The 17946-nt window shown below is 46.9% G+C and overlaps 1 protein-coding gene across 1 annotated transcript in view; it reads left to right on the top strand.

Moving 5' to 3' along the window:
- The first annotated feature begins 265 nt into the window (after positions 1-265).
- Positions 266-17946, top strand: part of PIK3C2G (phosphatidylinositol-4-phosphate 3-kinase catalytic subunit type 2 gamma) — a 209831-nt gene continuing 192150 nt past the window's right edge. The window contains 1 exon segment of the mRNA XM_064155587.1: positions 266-361. The gene's annotated coding sequence lies outside the window, so the exon portion shown is untranslated.

Genomic DNA, 17946 nt, shown 5'->3' with positions numbered 1-17946 from the left:
ATGTGCATGTATCTAGAAGCAGAGTAGTTGTTCAAGGTTAGGTGAATGTGGCATGTGATTGATGTGCCAGAGGGATGGGATGTCATTCAAAGGGGCCTGAAGGAGCTGGAGAAGCTGGCCCACGTGAATCTCATGAAGAGCAACAATTCCAGGTGCAAGCTCCTGCACCTGAGTCAGGACAATCCTCGTTAACAATACAGGCTGGTGGCTGATGTGATAAAAAGCAGCCCTGCAGAGAAAGATCTGGGCTACTGGTGGATGAGAGGCAGCAACGTGTGCTTGCAGTCCAGAAAGTCACCTGCATCCTGGACTGCGCCAAGAGAAGCATGGGCAGCAGGTGAAGAGAGGTGTTTCTGCTCTGGTAAGACCTCACCTGGAGTACTGTGTCCAGCTCTGGGGCTCTCAATGAAGGAAGGGCATGGAACTGTTGGAGTGGGTTCAGAGAAGTGCCACAAGAATGATCACAGGGCTGGAGCACCTCTCCTATGGGGAGAGGCTGGAAGGACTTGGGCTGTTCAGTCTGGATAAGAGAAGGTTCTGGTGAGAGCTTATAGTGGCCTTCCAGTACCTGAAGGGAGCCTACAGGAAAGCTGGGGGGAGGGGATGGAACTGTTTACAAAGGCCTGCAGCACTGGGACAAAAGGCAATGGTTTTAAACTAGGGCAGGGTAGGTTTAGATTGGACATCAGGAAGAAGCTCTTTACCGTGAGTGCAGTGAAACACTTGTACAGGCTGCCCAGGGAGGTGGTGGAGGCCCCATCCCTGGAGGCATTCAAGGTTAGGCTTGATAGGGCTCTGAGCAACCTGATCTAGCTGGGGACATCCCTGTTTGCTGCAGGGGGGTTAGGCTGAATGACCTCTAGAGGTTCTTTCCTGCCAGTGTGTTGTGTGATTCCACCTTGCCTGCTGATCAGCTGCATTTGTTTGTACTGGTGAGCACTGAGAGCTGCTCATGATAGATTTGACTTGCACCATTTCTGCAGAGGAGGCATTCCTTTTAATTCTACATGGCAATCATGATCTATAGAGAGGTGGTAGCTTCTGAAAGCCTATGAACACTCTTGTTTGCCTGAATTTGACTCTGTAACTCCTGGTGTGGAAGCCCTCTGCCCTCTGCTCTCAGATAGGCAAAGTTTTTAGCAGTGATTTGTTTTCATGCTTGGCATTCCCCTTTGTCTGTTGCTTTGATGGTTCACTGCTGTGTTAGAACTAGAAAACTCTGCTGGGAGCTTGCATTTTAAGAAGCATTTGACTGGAGCCCATATCTAGGTCAGCTGGGCAACTTGAGCAGCACAAGCCAAAATGAGGGTGAGTGGGTGCTGCATGCTCATTTTCTCTGTGGCAAAAAACAGTCACTGAATCATCCCTGTCAGGCAATTTGAGCAGCTCTAGTCACGCAGTTGGACTCTCTTCTTGGGCTTTGAGTAGTAAGGCTTACTTTGTACCCAGCTGTCAGAATACTTTATGGCTCATGCTTGTAATTTTTCACTTGCCTAAACTTTCTCCTGTTTAACCCTCAGCTCAGCGAGCAGAGCTGCACTCCTTTCTTGCTCCTTTGTAGAAAATACTTGCTTCACAAGGGAAATATTCAGAAGTATTTTTCTCCCCTAGGTTGAAATGCTTTTGTTTTCTTGTTTGTGTTCTAACGGCCCCTAGAATAAAAGCTTCCGCTCTGGCCCAGCGTGAGCATCACCCTGGGGGGCTTTCTCTGGGTTTGGCTAGGGAACCCAGCATAAAGTGTAGAAACTTCTATGGTAGGGAAAAAAAGTACTTTAACAAGTTCTGTTTTCATACAAAAGGGTTTGGGGTTGAAATATTAAGAACAAAGACTGTGCTGAAAATTCCATAGTTCTCTCCACATGGGATGGTCACTGAGAGTGGTGCAAGCTCTCCTCTGCTTGAAACCGAGCGGAGTCTTCCTGCTCTTCCACAGCTGTACCTAGTGAGTGCCAAGAGGCTTTATCCCATTTATAAAGCTGCTTTCACACAGGAGGGCATCAATTCTAGCTGTACTGCTGCATAACAGATGTCAGGGAAACAGGGGGCTCGAGCATGAGCCACCTCAACTGGGAAGGTTTATAGTCAGTTATAGTCTCTTCTGCCAGGCAAGCAGCAACAGAACAGGGGGACACAGTGTGAAGTTGTGCCAGGGGAGGTCTAGGCTGGATGTTAGGGAGGAAGTTGTTGGCAGAGTGATTGGCATTGGAATGGGCTGCCCAGGGAGGTGGTGGAGTCACCATCCCTGGAGGTGTTGAAGCAAAGCCTGGCTGGGGCACTTAGTGCCCAGGTCTGGTTAATTGTCTAGGGCTGGGTGCTAGGTTGGAGTGGCTGAGCTTGGAGGTCTCTTCCAACCTGCTTGATTCTATGATTATCTTCCTGCTCCTTAAATCTGCCCTATTATGTATTAAATACAGTAGAATAGTTGAGATTCCATTAGTCCAGTGCACCAACTGGTGTAGCATTTCTCAGCTCAGAATGCCAAACTCCAGGTGTCATGGTCTTGTCCCTCTTCTCAGCAAGATGGGCTTTTTTATCATTAATCTTTATTTTTACATGTTATTAGTTTGAGGTCCAGTGTTTAAGTGTTGTCGGAAGAACAGAATCAAGTCTGCCTTCAGAAGCACTGCAGTCGTGGCTGTGAAACTGTTGCATTCTGGCCAAGTGTTTTGATACTGAAGTGGGACCCAGTTTTTGAACCTGGTAGTGGAGTTGAAAGCTGTTTCCTGCTTATTGATTTGCTTTCAAGGTGCTGAAAGAGAATAACTGGGGCAGCATTACTGAAAAAAAAAGAATTAGGAATTCAGTTCAATTTTGATGGAAGTTAGCAAATTTTGCCCAGTGTGAGCACTGTCTCCATGGCTTCTTGAGTCTGAGTCTTCCTCATTTATCGTCCTTGCCTTACAGTGGTGCTATAGTTTTTGTGGCCACGGGGTCATCTTTCAGTCAGTTACCATTTGTTAGAAGCTTGGGCTCCTTAATTGTCCTTTCAAATCACTGAAAAGAGTAAGCCAAGAAATAAGTGTAAAGGGGAGAACATGCAAAGGAGCAGCTAGCATGGTAAAATAAGTTGGCAAAAGTACTGGAGCAGAGAGAAGAGAGGGTGAAACTGTGTTAGAGGAGGTGTAAAGGCACTGAAAGGCAGCTTGCAGTGGTGCTGTGCAAAACCTATACTAGTCTATGGAGCTGAGTAAGTGTTAGGTGTTTGGAGGTTGGTTTTGTCTTCCTAACTCACTGGGAATTTGGTCAACAAAACCTAGGCCCTAAGTTACCTCCTGACTGGATTTAAAAGTACTGCCAGAGGTGAAGAGGTGTCTTGCTCTGTCATCTCTCTGCTTCAGCTCCTTTGCTTTGCCTTAGTCTGTTTTGTATCCTGTTTTCATAGCTTATCAGTTTGTTCTACAACTTTGTTTTCTCTGTCTATGGCATCTCTCTGCTCTGTTTAAATAACTTTTTTGCCTCCACTGCACTTGAGCTTCAGATAATGCCTGCCTTCCTCTGCTTATTTCTTTTTCCATCCTCTACTGCCCTCTCTGATGACTTTTTCCTTTTGCATCTCTCCTTATTTGCTCTTCTTTCCTCTGCTCCCGATTTTGTGATGCATTGCTACACATCTTTGCCTGCTTTCTTTGTTGCCCTTTTTCTGTCTTCAATTTGTTTCTGCCTCCTGGTAGTATGAAGACAGGCTGTATCTTAATGTGCTTTTCTGCCACCAAGATCAAGGTAAAACATTCAGACCAATGAAATTACTCTATGAGAATTGGGATCGAAAGGCAGATTTCTTCTGCATTTCTCCTCGCTTCTCTCTTCAAGGACGACAAAAAAAGCTCTGGCACATTAAAAGTATGTTTCTAGTTGCCAGAATGAGTTTTAGCAGTTGATGGTTCCTCAAGTGACCAAACGTGCCTCCAATAAATTTGGCTGACCTCAAGCTACATCAGTTTTAGATATGCTTTTGCTCATATTCCATTGGCACTCTAAAATCCACAGTGAAGTTTGAGAGTGCCCTGACTCTCAGAAAACACACTCTTGAGTGAGAGACGAGGAATACAGCAAGAAATATTCCCACACATAAAAGGTAGAGCCAAAGACAGGTTTCCAGAGATGTTTAACAATCTTCCCCAGCTGCCAGGAGAGAGGAAGGCAAGCCAAAAGGAAGACCAGAATGGATTTACAGCAACTCTCAGAGCAGCCCCAACCACAGCAGAGGAGAGAGACTGCTGAGATCCTTAGTCTCCAGGCCCAGTGGCTCTTTAGCCAATCCACTGTGGAAGGTCTTAGTGAGGAGGCTGCCCTGTTCTATGGTATGAACCTGTTTCTCTTCTGCTGCCATGCTGCACCTCTGACAAAGAAAATAATGTTTTTAGGATGTGACAAACTCAGAGTTGAAGTTTAGGACTATTTTGTGCTGCTAGGGTGCCTTGAGAGGAATGTGAGGATCCACAGTTTATTCAGAAGACTGATTTTACCTCTCTGTAGTAGATGTGAACAGAGAAGGTAGCTTTAGAGCTAACTCTTAATATACTTAATATCCTTAAAATAACAATTTTTCAAGTGAAGTAGTCTGGATTTGTTTCAGCCTTGCAGTGATACAGCCCTAGTACAGCATTCTTAGGTAGCGCTTTCCTTCCACACCTTTGGCAGAGTTTTACAATCAAAGCCACTATCATTAGCTACATTTTACTACAAACTCAGCCTTGTATAATAAACACTGAAATCTTGTCTAATGTTCCTCTGCGCTGCTCCCTGAGCAGGGGTGGAATTCTGGCCCACCTGAAGGCAGAGGCAGAAAGCCCCATTAACCTCCCTGCAGCTACAGTCCCACCCTCCCTGCCTCTCATCTGGTTTACTTCCTCAGTCCTTAACACCCTGGAAAATTGAATTTACTGAAGCAACATCCCCCTCAAGCCAGGCTCCATGGAATTGTAACTGAAATTCAGCCCTCTGAAATGTGGGAGGATGATAAGCTGTTGCCTTCTGGCAAATGCAGGAACAAGGGAGCCCTGGAACCCCACTGTTCCCCCTGAAACCTTTCTAAGAACTGTCACTGGGACAAAAACCCCAAGCAAGATTGTTTCCATATGGGATCTTGCTGGGAGGATTCCACTTCTCCCACCTAGACACAGTTTGTTGGAGGCAAGAGAGGATCTCTCACCTTATCCAGATATTTCAGTGGTGCAACAGAAGGGTTCAACAATACAGGACTGAGAAAGTAAAGGCACTTCAGTGTGTTGGAGGCTGTGGTGTCACCTGTGAGGGAAAGAGCAATGAAGGGAACACAATGCCTGAATCCAAGGAATTCAAATACATTGCATTAAAAAAGAATGCAGTGCAGGACAGCTTTCTTTGCTGTTTAGTACTGCTTTAGTAGCACGAGGATGACTTGTGCAGGATTAACCACAAAGCTTCTCTCCGTAGTTACCCAATCTTCCAAGTGACACTGACACTGGGACAAGTTCAGCTCTTTCTATTAATTTCAGTTTCATGGCCTCTCCAGCAGAGAAAATCCTGGGAATGGGTTTGTTGGGGGTGCAAAAGCAGTGGCCACGATGGTTTTCACAAGAGGCATGCATTTGTTTTGCAGTTGCAGTTGTCTCTGCTGTGTTAATAGTCCCCTGGGTGCTGTTACGTACAGAAATATAGGGCAGTGCACACAATTGTCTTATGGCAAACCTAAACGTTGTAAAGCAGTTAGTAAATTCTACAATTCACTTTTACTGTTTCCTTAGCCCTCTTAATCTATCTACTCTGTCTTAATTGAATCTTGGTAAACAGCAGTTTTATGTTTAACAGCTGCCTAGAGACTTACTTCTCAATGTTTGCCCCCACACCCCCTTTTCTTCACCCATAAAAATGCATCAGTTTAAAGCAGAATCCCAGCCTACCCCAGAGAAACCTGAGCTGAGGTTTGGCTTTTGAGAGTGCAGAATTTGGCTGGCTCTTGAAGAAGAGAGCAAAGCCCATGCAGGATTGTTGAGCTGGGCTTCCATCTTCTTTCTCCTCCTCAATAATGAGCTTGAACCAAAGTCACAGAGGTGTGTTCTGAGAGTTGTCTGGAGAATGTGGGTGGGCAGCCGAGTTTCCATGCCTCTCCAGACCGTGCAACTAATGACAGACAATACATGGGGCTTTGGGGGGCTTTCTAGGGCTGAGGTGTTAAGTCTTTAATTGCAGCTTGTAGGTTTGTGATCACTTAACACTAGCTCCTTTGAGTTTACTGAAATATGTGTATTATTGCCTTGTGCCTTGGTTAGGACTCAACCAAAAGCTGAGTTTTACTGTAGTCAGTTTTATTTGACCTTGCTTTAAGTTTAGTGGTTTCCTGATGGGAATCACTGTACAGAGGTATCCTCTCCCACCCAAAAATGCACTGCATGTAGGTGCCAGTCAAGTTCCTAGCAGATAGGAATATAATAATCTAAAAAGTTGACTTCATCAAAGTACTGCTCCTGCTTGGCCCCACAGCGTGCACACGCTTTGAGCAGTCTGCAAGAGCAGCAAGACTCAGTTAGGGAGGTGATGGGGGTTTGCTTGCAAGGGAAACTACCTAGGAAGATGGCATGGAGAAAGAGCAGCCCTTCTCTGGCTTCTGTGTCTCTGCTTGAAATTATAAGGGTATCCCTTCTCATCATAAGGGTTCAAAGGGTTAACAGAAAGGATTTTCATGGCATTGTGCACAGTACCTATGATAGTCTCAGTTCAAACTTTAAAGGACAGGTGAAAAGAGAGAGGGAGCTGGATGCTTGCCTTACACATTAGAGAAATTGTTCATGCCTGTGAAATGCTGACCTCTGTCATCCTGCCAAGCTGACTGGACCCCAGGGTGAGCGGCTGCTCGACTGCTGCTCGCAGAAGTTAAAGCTGCCTGGGGACCACTTTAAAAGGGCAGTGTCAAGGTTGGTATACCCCAAATCTGACCTCTCCTTTCCATTGTTAAGTTTTTCCCCTCCATCTTACATCTATTTGAGAAGTTTTTGTTGTTCATTTTTATGTTTTTAAAAAGGTCTTAATCTAAAACAGTTTGACTCCTCTTGAAGGTTAGTGGTGAGGAGGAGAGTTAAGTATTCAATGTGATACAGACTTCAGGAGGAACTGAAGAGCCTGAAATTGAACACAAGTATAGGCATTGACTTTGAGTTAGGTGCTAATTAGTATCAGAAGAATCAGGTTGAAATGAGTTAAGGAATAAGAGCAGGGATCATTTTTACTAAGGAAACTGTCATTGCAAAGCCAAACTTCTGTGCATTTTTCATGCTAATAATTTTACCTGGCTGTATGTGCTGGCTTTTTCTTGGTACAATTAGTTTGTTACATGTAATTATTCCCATAAAAACTGAACTATACCCTTCCTTCTTATTTTCTTAATTAGAAACACATTTTTCTTCTCTATGATACAGTATTCCAAGACTCTCTTCACTCTTAAATACTTGCTATAAAGTCTCACACAAGTATTGCACCTACTTAATTTCTCGTCTAATTGGAAAACAAATGTGACTTGCATCTGTAATTTCTTGGGTTGTTGGGCCAAAAAAACTAAGCAAACAAAAAACCTCAAAACCACAGCAAACGAAAAATAGACAAAAATCTCCAACCCAAGCGAACAAGTTAAAAAATCAGCAAAAAGACCGAAGAAGAAGTAGTGAAGTCCAAGTGAAGTCGGTATCTTTGTGATGTTTCCTAGAAGATGCGGCGGTGAGGGGGAGCCAACTCCCAGCCTGAACTGGGTATTTATTACAGCTCGCAGGTTAACCCCCGGGGGGTTTCTGAGCAGTCAAGCTGCAATATACCACATGGCCACAAGAGGGCAACAGCACCATCCAGACAGCCTCGCTTTAACCTTGCAGGCTTTCCCAGGAACTCTGAAACTCACTTCTGATTTCCTCCTTCCTTCCAAACCAGCCCATGCTTCTATAAGATACTCTCGTATGCCACAGTCTCTTTCCTGGCTCCAAAATCCTCTCTTTCACTCTTTATGTTGGGCAGGCTTTTGTAAGTCCTGGAGAAATAGGTGGCTGTGCTCTGCACTGTGGAACAGAGCAGCTCCGGTAAAGAGAGTAGAACACAAATCTCACAGTAACTGGTCCAGCCTCAACGATACAGGAGTGACTACAGAGAACATGTTGATTGGACAGGGTTGGGTGATAGGTTGGACTGGATGATCTTAGAGGTCTCTTCCAACCTGGTTGATTGCATGATTCTATGAAAAGTCTACAGGATAATGAGCTCTTCCATCCCTTTGCAGCCCAGAGTATCTTGAGCCATGCTCTGCCTTGGGAGTACCATCTTTGCAAAGCCTTTACAGGGTATACCAAATGCTAGTACTTGCTAACAAAGGTACTGACTGAAAAAAACCAAACCCCAAACCTGTACCAAAGTCTGCAAGATGATGAGCAATTCCATCCCTTCCTAAGCCAAGCTGTCCCAAATCATGCTGTGCCTTGGGTGTATCATTGTTTTGCAAAGCCTTTGAAAGGTATACCAAGTGCTAGCACTTGCTAACAAAAATGATTGGGGGGGAATCTCCAACCCTACACCACCTTTTTGCAAGACAAACCTGTACAATAATGAACTTCTAAAATTCTCTTTCTCAGCATAGCTAAGATTTCCTGTATCCTCTAAAGCAAAAACCTAAGCATCAGTAAAAGAAGCTGTCTTGCCTAAAAGACACTGCCTCCTGCCACCAAGGCAGTTGAGCGTTTAGCTCTATTATATCCAGCTGTAGCTAATTGCATAGATATGGTAATGGTGCCCTCCAGAGGAATTGTGAAGGAATTAGAGATCTCGGAGACAGTACAAAAGATGCTTTCAAAACTCAGTGCAGTAGGAAAATGGAATATTGTTAAAATGATAAAATACTTGAACCTCAGGGGAGGAAATCTCAGTATCAAAGCCATCTCTGTTTTACATATGCATTTACATCTAAGGAAACCAGATCCCAGTTACAGTAGGCTTCTTTGGAGCCTGGTAGCAAACATGAGGTTTGCATAACTCTGTTTGAATCAAGGGTATAAAAGCAGATCAACCAAGCAAGGAACGACAGCTATTTCTGCTTTGCAGCAGGCAGGAGCAGTGTAGTACAGGTGGACTCCAGCCTCAGTCTAGGGTGTCTGTGTTTTGCCTGGATTTGCTGCTTCACACAGCTAATTGAGGCAGTCAGAAGTGCAGATGCTCAAGGAGTTCTGGGCATTAGGTTTATCTCAGTATGGAGATAAATCATGCTTGTGTTCTCAGCTTCCACTGTAGAGCTTTCCCGTGGCCATCAGCAGTAACATGTTGTGACACCACACCTCAGAGGCAGGGCATGTTCCTGTGGTACAGCATGGTATTTTAGGCTGTGTCCTGGAGGCCTGCAGTGCACCCTTCTGAGGTGACACCTCAGCACATGAATGCCATTTGCTTGGTGGTTGGTTGGTTTGCTGGGATTATGTTGTTTTGGTTGGTTGTATTTTTTATGGCCATCCACCTATGGGGACAAATTGATGCTTTACACTCTACAACTCCTGTCCCCTCCTTCTCCACAATAACCAACCAGTCTTTAATGAGAAATGGCAGTGAATTCTGCCTTCACTTGCTTTTAGGCATGCCTGAGACTCATGTTTGCCTGGAATGCTGTTTGCAGACAGGCTGGGCTCAGAGCTTTGCATCAGCACAGCTCCCACACTGACACTGCCAGAACTGGAAGGAGCAGTCTGGTGTTCCCATGATTAGAATCAGATGGATCCAGTAAGTTCAGGACTTCTTGGGGGGAGGGAGAAGGGAGGTGGTTGTGCTGTACTGCTTGTGATGCATCTCTTTGTAGCTGAGCTTTTAAACTGAGGTTCTTAATTTGCATGAACCTCAAATGAGAGCGAAGTGAGGCACAGGCTGGCAGGACAAGGGTGACAAGACATCACTGCTGAGTGTAGGGAACATACCTGACCTCAAAGGTGCCTGGCTTTTCACTTTCCCTGGCAGCTGTGGTGCAAGGTGCATCTCTGCATTCACATCATCAGTCCATGATGGCTTTGGCAGTGTTGTAAGTCATGGCAAGGGGGAGTACTGCTTATTTCTTAGATAGTAGGCACCCAGAGCCCCACACCCAAAAGTGCTAGGAAACTGCTGTCTGGGTGAGCCTCTTGATCCTTTTGTGTGAGTTTTCATGAGCTGTTGAATGGTTGAGGCTAAATAGAGCCCTGTCTTGCTTTTCTTTCATCCTTTCCTAACCCAATACAGACCAGGGTACCTAATCTCATTGTGAGCTGGAAACCAGTCCCTGGAAGATACTGGCCAGCTGAGGAATCTATTGTGCATGCACACCAACTCACTTGAGGCATCCTTTCCCCAGCACAATTTTGCCTCTCACAGCTTCTGCCTGAATGTCCGCATGTAACCTGGTGGACAATAAATTGTCCATGGGACAGCAATGTGCCCTTGTGTGGGATCCTGGGGTGCATTAAGAAGACAAGGTCCAGCAGATTGAGGAAGATTATCCTCTACCTTTACACTGCCCTGCTGAGATCCTATGGAATCATAGAATGGTTTAGGTTGGAAGGGACCTCAAAGCTCCTCCAGTTCCAACCCCACACTGTAGGCAGGGACACCTCCCACTAGAACAGGTCACTCAAGGCCTCATCCAACCTGGTCTCCAACCCATGTTGAGTATGTTGTTCAGTTTTGGGCTCCCCAGTTGAAGAGGGACAGGGATCTGCTGGAGAGAGTCCAACAGAGGGCTGTGAGGATCATGAGGTGTCTGGGGCTGCTTAGTCTGGAGAAGGGAAGCCTGAGAGGGGATTTAATCAATGTTTATGAACATCTGAGGGCTGGAGGTCAGGAGGAGGGGACAGGCTCTGCTCATTGCTCCCTGGGGTAGGACAAGGAGCAATGGATGGAAGCTGCAGCACAGGAGGTTCCAGCTCAACACAAGGGGGAGCTTCTTGACTGGAAGGACCCCAGAGCCCTGGCACAGGCTGCCCAGAGAGGTTGTGGAGTCTCCTTCTCTGGAGCCTTTCAAGGTCTGTCTGGATGTGTTTCTGTGTGACCTGAACTACATTGTACAGTCCTGCCCTGGCAGGGGGGTTGGACTGGATGAGCTCTTTAGATGCCTTCCAACCCCTGACATCCTGTGAGCCTGTGATGTAGCACCTCACCTCTGATACGAAGCCCTGTGCTGCTGACTCCTTTCTTGGCATCAGTTTATTTCAGCATTTAAGAGGAGGGCAGAGCGAGGTGGGGAGGCCAGAGGAGCAGGAGCAATAAAGGCTGGCTGAGCTACTCAAAACAGTGCAAAGCAGCCCACAAATCTAAGTTTCAGCTACTGCAGTGGTATGAATGCCTTTGGCATCACTGAGCAGAGTGTGTCCTTACTGCTGCAGAAGTGCTGCAGTGCAAGTGTTGTGCCAAACTCCCGTGGACACATCCCACCTGTTTAATCCTACTGCTCCACTGAGCAGGGTCCTGCCTGTTGCTCTCTTGGCTCATAAATACAGAAACATCATTAGCAAAACCACGGGCAGCACAGTGCAGGACCTGACGCAGCAGAGCGGCTGATATGTGATGGGGAAAGTACTTTGGGGTGATAGATGAAGCTGAGTTCTCAGCACTACAACCATCCTTCTGCAGCTGCTCGTTGATGGACCAGCCCAGCTGTGGTGGAGGGCTGCTGTGAGCTTCATTTCCACTTGGCAGTTTGCAGGAGTATGGTTTATGGCAGGTAAGCAGGCCCTCTGCATCATTTATGTGCAAACCCAAGGAAAGGAGAGTTGCCTTTCCTGCTGCAGGTGAAGCTTTAATGGAAGCAGTAATGAATGCTCTGCTGGCATGTGTAGGCAACCTAAAGTGTGCAGCCAAATCATCCAGCTAAAGCAGATGCTTTATATCCTGAGTTGTGTAGAAGGAATGCTGTTCAGTTGGGGGAAACATTATATGTACACCCACAACTATTCCTGGGTGCTTTTTTTCTTCAACCATATGTTTGTTTGTTGTTTTGTGGTTGGGTTTTTGTTGTTTTAAAGCCAGTGAAACTTGCTTTAAATGCTGTGAACAATCGTGACAGTAAAAATGAAGTTTGAAGACAGATGTAAGAAGCTACCTCTGTGTAAGAAGTTCAGGACAATTCAGCAATCCTGCCTTTTGAAAGATGTTTTAGCACTCTAAGATATGCACTGTTGCACATTTGAGCAAAGCATCCTTGTGGGAAGGCCAATTAGAGAATCACAGAAACATTCAGCTTGGAAAAGACCCTCGGGATCACCAAGTCCAACTGAGGACCCTACTCTACAAGATGTGCCCTAAACCACATCCCCAGGCACCACATCCAAATGACTTTTAAACACATCCAGGCTTGGTCACTCCACCACCAGCTCATTCCAATGCCTAAACACTCCTCCTGTGAAAAAAATGTTCCTAATATCTAGTCTAAACCTACCCAGTCACAGCTTGAGGCCATTCCCTCTTGTTCTGTCACTAATTATCTGTGAGGAGAGACCACAAGGTCCTTTCAGGTAGCTGTAGACAGCAATGAGGTCTCTCCCTCTTCAAACTGGGACAAGTCTGACACTGTGAGCTCTTGCTTTGGCTTTAGAAACCTGTGCTTTTATGCTTAAACAACTGTTTGTTTTCTTCACAGCTGATTCAGATGTTACACAGATTTTGGGTGTGCTGGTTTATAGTGTAAGGCCAGTTGAGAGGTTTTAATTTTCACTGAAGGTACCCATGGGTAACTCACTCCTGCCAGCTCATCTGGATATTGAGCAAGCCACTGAGCTGACATACCATGTGAACCAAAGGTCCACACACAGCAAAGCCCCCCAGGGTGTGCACCTGAGTTGCTATTACCATTTCTCTTTTGCTCCTATGTGAGTCACTTAGGAACTGAATTTAAAGACATGCTTATGGTAGGCTCTCTCTGAAGCAGTCACGAGGCACAGAAGCTGCATGGCCAGGCTAACACAGCAAAGTCACCTTGGCTCTGTCACCCTGGCTCAGGTCTGCCAGAGCAGGAGAGCTTTGTGCTTTGGGGTGTTCTCTGCTAATCCACTCCCAGAACTTCTGTAATGCCTTGATTAGTGATCTGGATGAGGGTGCACCCTCAGATACCACCAAGCTGGGTGGCTGTGTAGGTCTGCTAGAGGAGTGGAGAAGCTTTACAACAGGATCTAGACAGGTTAGACCAATGAGCCAAGGCTAATTGTATGAAGTTCAATAAGTGTCAGGTCCTGCACCTGGGTCTCAACAACCCCATGGTAAGCTACAGCCTTGGGCATGTGTAGTTAAAAAGCTACAACTTGGAGAGGGATCTGGAGGTATTGTTTGACAGTCGACTAAGTGTGAGTCAACAGAGTGCCCAGGAAAGCCAGTGGCATCCTGGCTTGTGTTAGAAACACTCAGGACAGGGACGTGGTCATCACCTGTATGCAGTGCTGGTGAGGCCACCCCTTGAGCATTGTGCTCAGTTCTGTGACCCTCACAGTGCTGGAGCATGTCCAGAGCAGATCAATGAGGCTGGAGAAGGTCCTGGAGCATCGGGGCTGTGAGAAGCATCTGAGGGAGCTGGGGGTGTTCGGTCTGGAGAAGAGGAGGCTAAGGGGAGACCTCGTCACTCTCTACAACTACCTGAAGGGAGGTTGGAGCTAGGGTGGGGTCCAGCCTCCTCTCCTTGCTGTTGAGAGGGAAAATGGTTTCAGGCTGTGCCAGGGGAAGCTTAGGCTGGATATTAGGAAATACTTCTTTGAAGAGAGGGTTCTTAAACACTGGAATGGTCTGCCCAAGGCAGTGGTGGAGCCGCTGTCCCTGGAGATGTTTGTGCAGTGTGTGGGCCTGGCAATTAGGGACATGGTGTACTGTTAACCCTGCTGTGCTGGGTGCAAGGTTGGGCTGAATGCTCTTTGAGGTCTCTTCCAACCATATATATTCTGTGATTGCATGTGGTGCACTATGAGCTGCAACAGGAGTGTGGATCCTAGGCAACTCCATAAATTTCCTGTAGGAAAAAGCCTGCTGTGAGGGTAGGAAGCCTGACTGAGCAGTGCTGGGATCACAGGACTGTGTGTGCTTGTGTACACTTGCACCCAGTACAATAGGGGCCATTTCTGGAAGGTCAACAAGCCCTATCAGATGAATTCCACAGAAGGCTGTTGAGCAGGCACACAGGAGGAAGGAGACGAAGAGAATACGGTGGGGGAAAATCACAGAAGGTAGGAGAAATGAAAGAAAACAGCACAAAGTTACGTTTGTAAAGCCACAGGAACAAAAGCTTTGGAGTTAAGTGTGCCTTAGCTGTGGCATACTTGAGCCTCAGCTGAAGGGAGGCTGTAGCCAGGTGGGGTTGGTCTCTTCTCCCAGGCACCTAGGGACAGTCTCACACTGTGCCAGGGCAGGTTCAGGCTGGATGTTAGGAAGAAGTTCTTCACAGGAAGAGTGATTGGCATTGGAATGGGCTGCCTGGGGAGGTTGTGGAGTCACCATGCCAGGAGGTGTATAAGAGGAGGCTGGATGAGGCACTTAGTGCCAAGGGTTAGTTAATCAGAAGGTGCTAGGTGGTAGGTTGGACTCAGTGATCCTGGAGGTCGCTTCCAACCTGGTTAATTCTGTGATTTCTGTGAAACCTGTGGTTTGACTTCCTTTCTTCAATACTGAATCTCCTTCATTGGGTGACTGAGCAGCAATTAGGGATTTGTGTGTGTGCATACCCACATGTGAAGCTGCTGCAGGGAAGCCTCTGCGTGCATGTGTGTTTACAGCCATGGACTTATGAGAACGTGCCTGCGTTTCTCTAGGCACGCAGACGCATCTGCCTGCTTCTCTTGCTTTAACTCTGTATTCTAAGGCTGTTGCTGTGAGACTGTTCTGTATTTCAGCACTCAATTTTCTCACCAATATCACCTTTTTTTTTTTTTTTTTTTTTAGTAGCTGTAGTAATTGTTTCTGCCAGAAACAACTGTGCTAAAGTCTGCTGTGCCTTTCAGAGGATCAAAGTACAAAAGATGTTCAAACAAAGGGAGAGATTAAAATCCGTGGCCTGCATGTAGTCAGGGCTAGCTGTGCAGGCTGGGAAGGTTGTCAGGAGCGCACGTTTCAGGCTGCAGAAGAGTGTCGGTAACTTAGTAACTTTGTTCGTTGTACGTAGGTGTCAGCAGCACCTCTGAATGCGTTCCCCATGCAAACTAAACTGTTTTCTGTTTCTTGAAAAGATGAAACTTTACTTTCCCCCTCCCATCCCTTTTCTCTGTCCTTCCCCTGACTTGTTCTGTGTGAGTAAATAGAGGGTGAGGAGTGTTTTCAGAAGTGAAACGTCCTTCTTGCCTTTTACAGCATATGTCTCCTTTGGTGATGAATCATTTCACAATGACTCAACTACTGCACTAGGCTTGTTGCAACTTTTGTTTGCTTTGCCTGTAATACAAACCCCCAGATCTTAACTCTTATTTTCATCAGAAAAATCTTGTTCATTCCTGCTTAAACATAGCAAATGGAATTTGTTTTACTAGCAGATGGTGAAGCCCCTGTTGCACCTATGCAGGTTTGCTGGTGCCTTGTCACTGGTTTGATGCAGCGGTAACTTTGCCCTGTGAGGCTGAGGGAGCTGGGGGTGTGCAGCCTGCAGAAGAGGAGGCTCAGGGCAGAGCTCATTGCTGTCTGCAGCTACCTGAAGGGAGGCTGTAGCCAGGTGGGGTTGGGCTCTGCTGCCAGGCAGCCAGCAACAGAAGAAGGAGACGGAGTCTCAAGTTGTGGCAGAGGAGGTCTAGACTGGATGTTAGGAGGAAATTGTCAGAGTGATTGGCATTGGAATGGGCTGCCCAGGGAGGTGATGGAGTCGCTATCCCTGGAGGTGTTTAAGAAAAGACTGGGTGAGGCACTTAGTGCCATGGTCTGGTTGACTGGATAGGGCTGGGGGATAGGTTGGACTGGCTGAGTTTGGAGGTCTTTTCCAACCTAGTTGATTCTGTGATTCCAAGTGGTATGACACCGTCTGCAAGCAAGATCTCGGCAGTCATGAGTCCTTCCCATAAAGAGCAACCTCCTGGCAGGGGCTGTATTTGTCAGTGGTGGTGGGAGATGCGATGCGGTTCCCTGAAGCCAGACGCCAAGCTTCATTGCCACTGTGCTTGAGACTGCTCTGCTGCTTGCCTCGAGTGCTGGGGAGATGACAGTAGGTGGCACTGGAGAATAGCACTAGCGGCGCCGCGGCCGCTCTGCCGGGGAGCAGTTCCTTCGCTCGCTTTAACCAGCTTTCTGACCCCGAGGCTCGCTGAAGCGCTTCGCTGCCTTCCCTTTGCGAGGCTGTTACTACTCGGAGCCTCAAGGCTTGGAGCACAAGGGCTCAAACTGGGAAAGCTCCAACCGGTGTGAAGCGACAGCGAGAGCAAAAGCCTGCCGCAGGTGCCGCGTTTGGGGCGTGTGAGGCAGGCGCTTTTGCCAGCTTTTGTATCAGCCCCCGTTTGTACGAGAACACTCCCATACGGCTACATCAGAGAGGATTCTCTCAGCTGAGCGAGATGTAGGCTCCTGCCGGCTGGTGGAGCAGTGAGAGTGTGTAACAGAAGGGAGGACATCATCCCGGTTGAGTATAGTTATCTCAGTCTCTAGAGACTGTCCCGCAAGGGAGGAGGAGACAGTTGTTGGCAGTGGTAGCAGAGAGGGTAGAGTGACTCAGCACTTTGCTGCTGCTGCTGCTTCGATCAGCAACCAAATACAGTGCAGAGTCCACCTTCCCAGCCTGGCAGAATCCTGGAAAGCTGCAGTTTCCCACGTGAAACCTTCGAACCTCTCTGGAAATCGTTGGGGGGAAAGATGCTGTGCTGTAGCTCTCTGTGTTTGCTTGGAGTATGAACTGCTCCCCTGCACTTTCCTTTTTCTTCCCTAAAGCTTCCTCACTTTACAGGGCCCAATTGCTGCAAGATGAAGCAACATCACCCTGCCCTAAAATCTGAAATGGCAGCTCCTAAAATTGGTGTGTTCTGTCTCAGCATCACTTCACAGCCATCAGTGCCAAATTATACAGTACAGCACAAATGCTCCCAAATAGTTTGTGCAGCAAGATGGCATTTTAAGAGTTGGAGAGCATAGGAGGAAAAATTGCACCCCCTTTCACCAACTGAAGTAAGATCTGTCCTTGCCTAACTGCTTTGAAACAAAAATGGGGTAACTGCCAGCTTTTAGCTGTACTTTCGAAGGGCAAGGTTTACTCTACACTGCTTTATCAAAGTAGTTCTTCACTCAGTTTATCAGCTGAGATTAATAATTAAACTTTAAATGCTTTATCCTGATCTGTTCAGTCTTACTGCATGGCTTTTTATAACTGAAATGTTGTTGCTGCTTGCCTCACTGTTTGAGGATGTTTTCCGCCTTTGGAGTGGACTAGGATTGGGGTTTTAAGTGAGTTCTGCATAGCCCCTTCAGGGGAGAGATGTATACCTTTTTAAGGAATGGTATGAAACATGAAGTCAGATGGTTCCTCAGGGAGCTCCTGTGTTGTGCCTGGGGCAGCCTCTGCTGCTCCCTTTTATGGAGGGTCTTGGGCTTCTTGAGGTCTAGGAAGATGTTGATGACCAGAGCTGTTTACTCCAGTACTTCAGCAGGCCCTTTATGGAGGAGCAAGGCTTCATTGTTCTTTAGGAAGTATCCCAGTGTAAGGGGGAGGTTCTTCCCCCCCTTGCAGTATCCCAGCTCTGCATACTGAGCAGCTGAAGCCAGAGGTCCTGCAAGATTTGTACTGTTCCCTCTGTGAGCAGAGCTGGAAGCTGCTTTTGGAGCATGTAGTACCAGTGCAGATTGATGGAAGCTGCATGGCAGTGGAGCAGAATAACATTTCTGACTCTTCTTGTTGTGCAGAAGCTTTTCTAAGAAGCAGAGGTTGTTTAGCCTGCAGAAGAGGAGGCTCAGGGCAGACCTCATTGCTGGCTACAACTACCTGAAGGGAAGCTGTAGCCAGGTGAGGTTGGTCTTTTCTGCCAGGCAAGCAGCAACAGAACA

This window comes from Pogoniulus pusillus, chromosome 15 (assembly GCF_015220805.1).
Source record: "Pogoniulus pusillus isolate bPogPus1 chromosome 15, bPogPus1.pri, whole genome shotgun sequence".
NCBI lineage: Eukaryota > Metazoa > Chordata > Aves > Piciformes > Lybiidae > Pogoniulus > Pogoniulus pusillus.
This window is presented reverse-complemented; position numbering and strand designations above follow the sequence as displayed.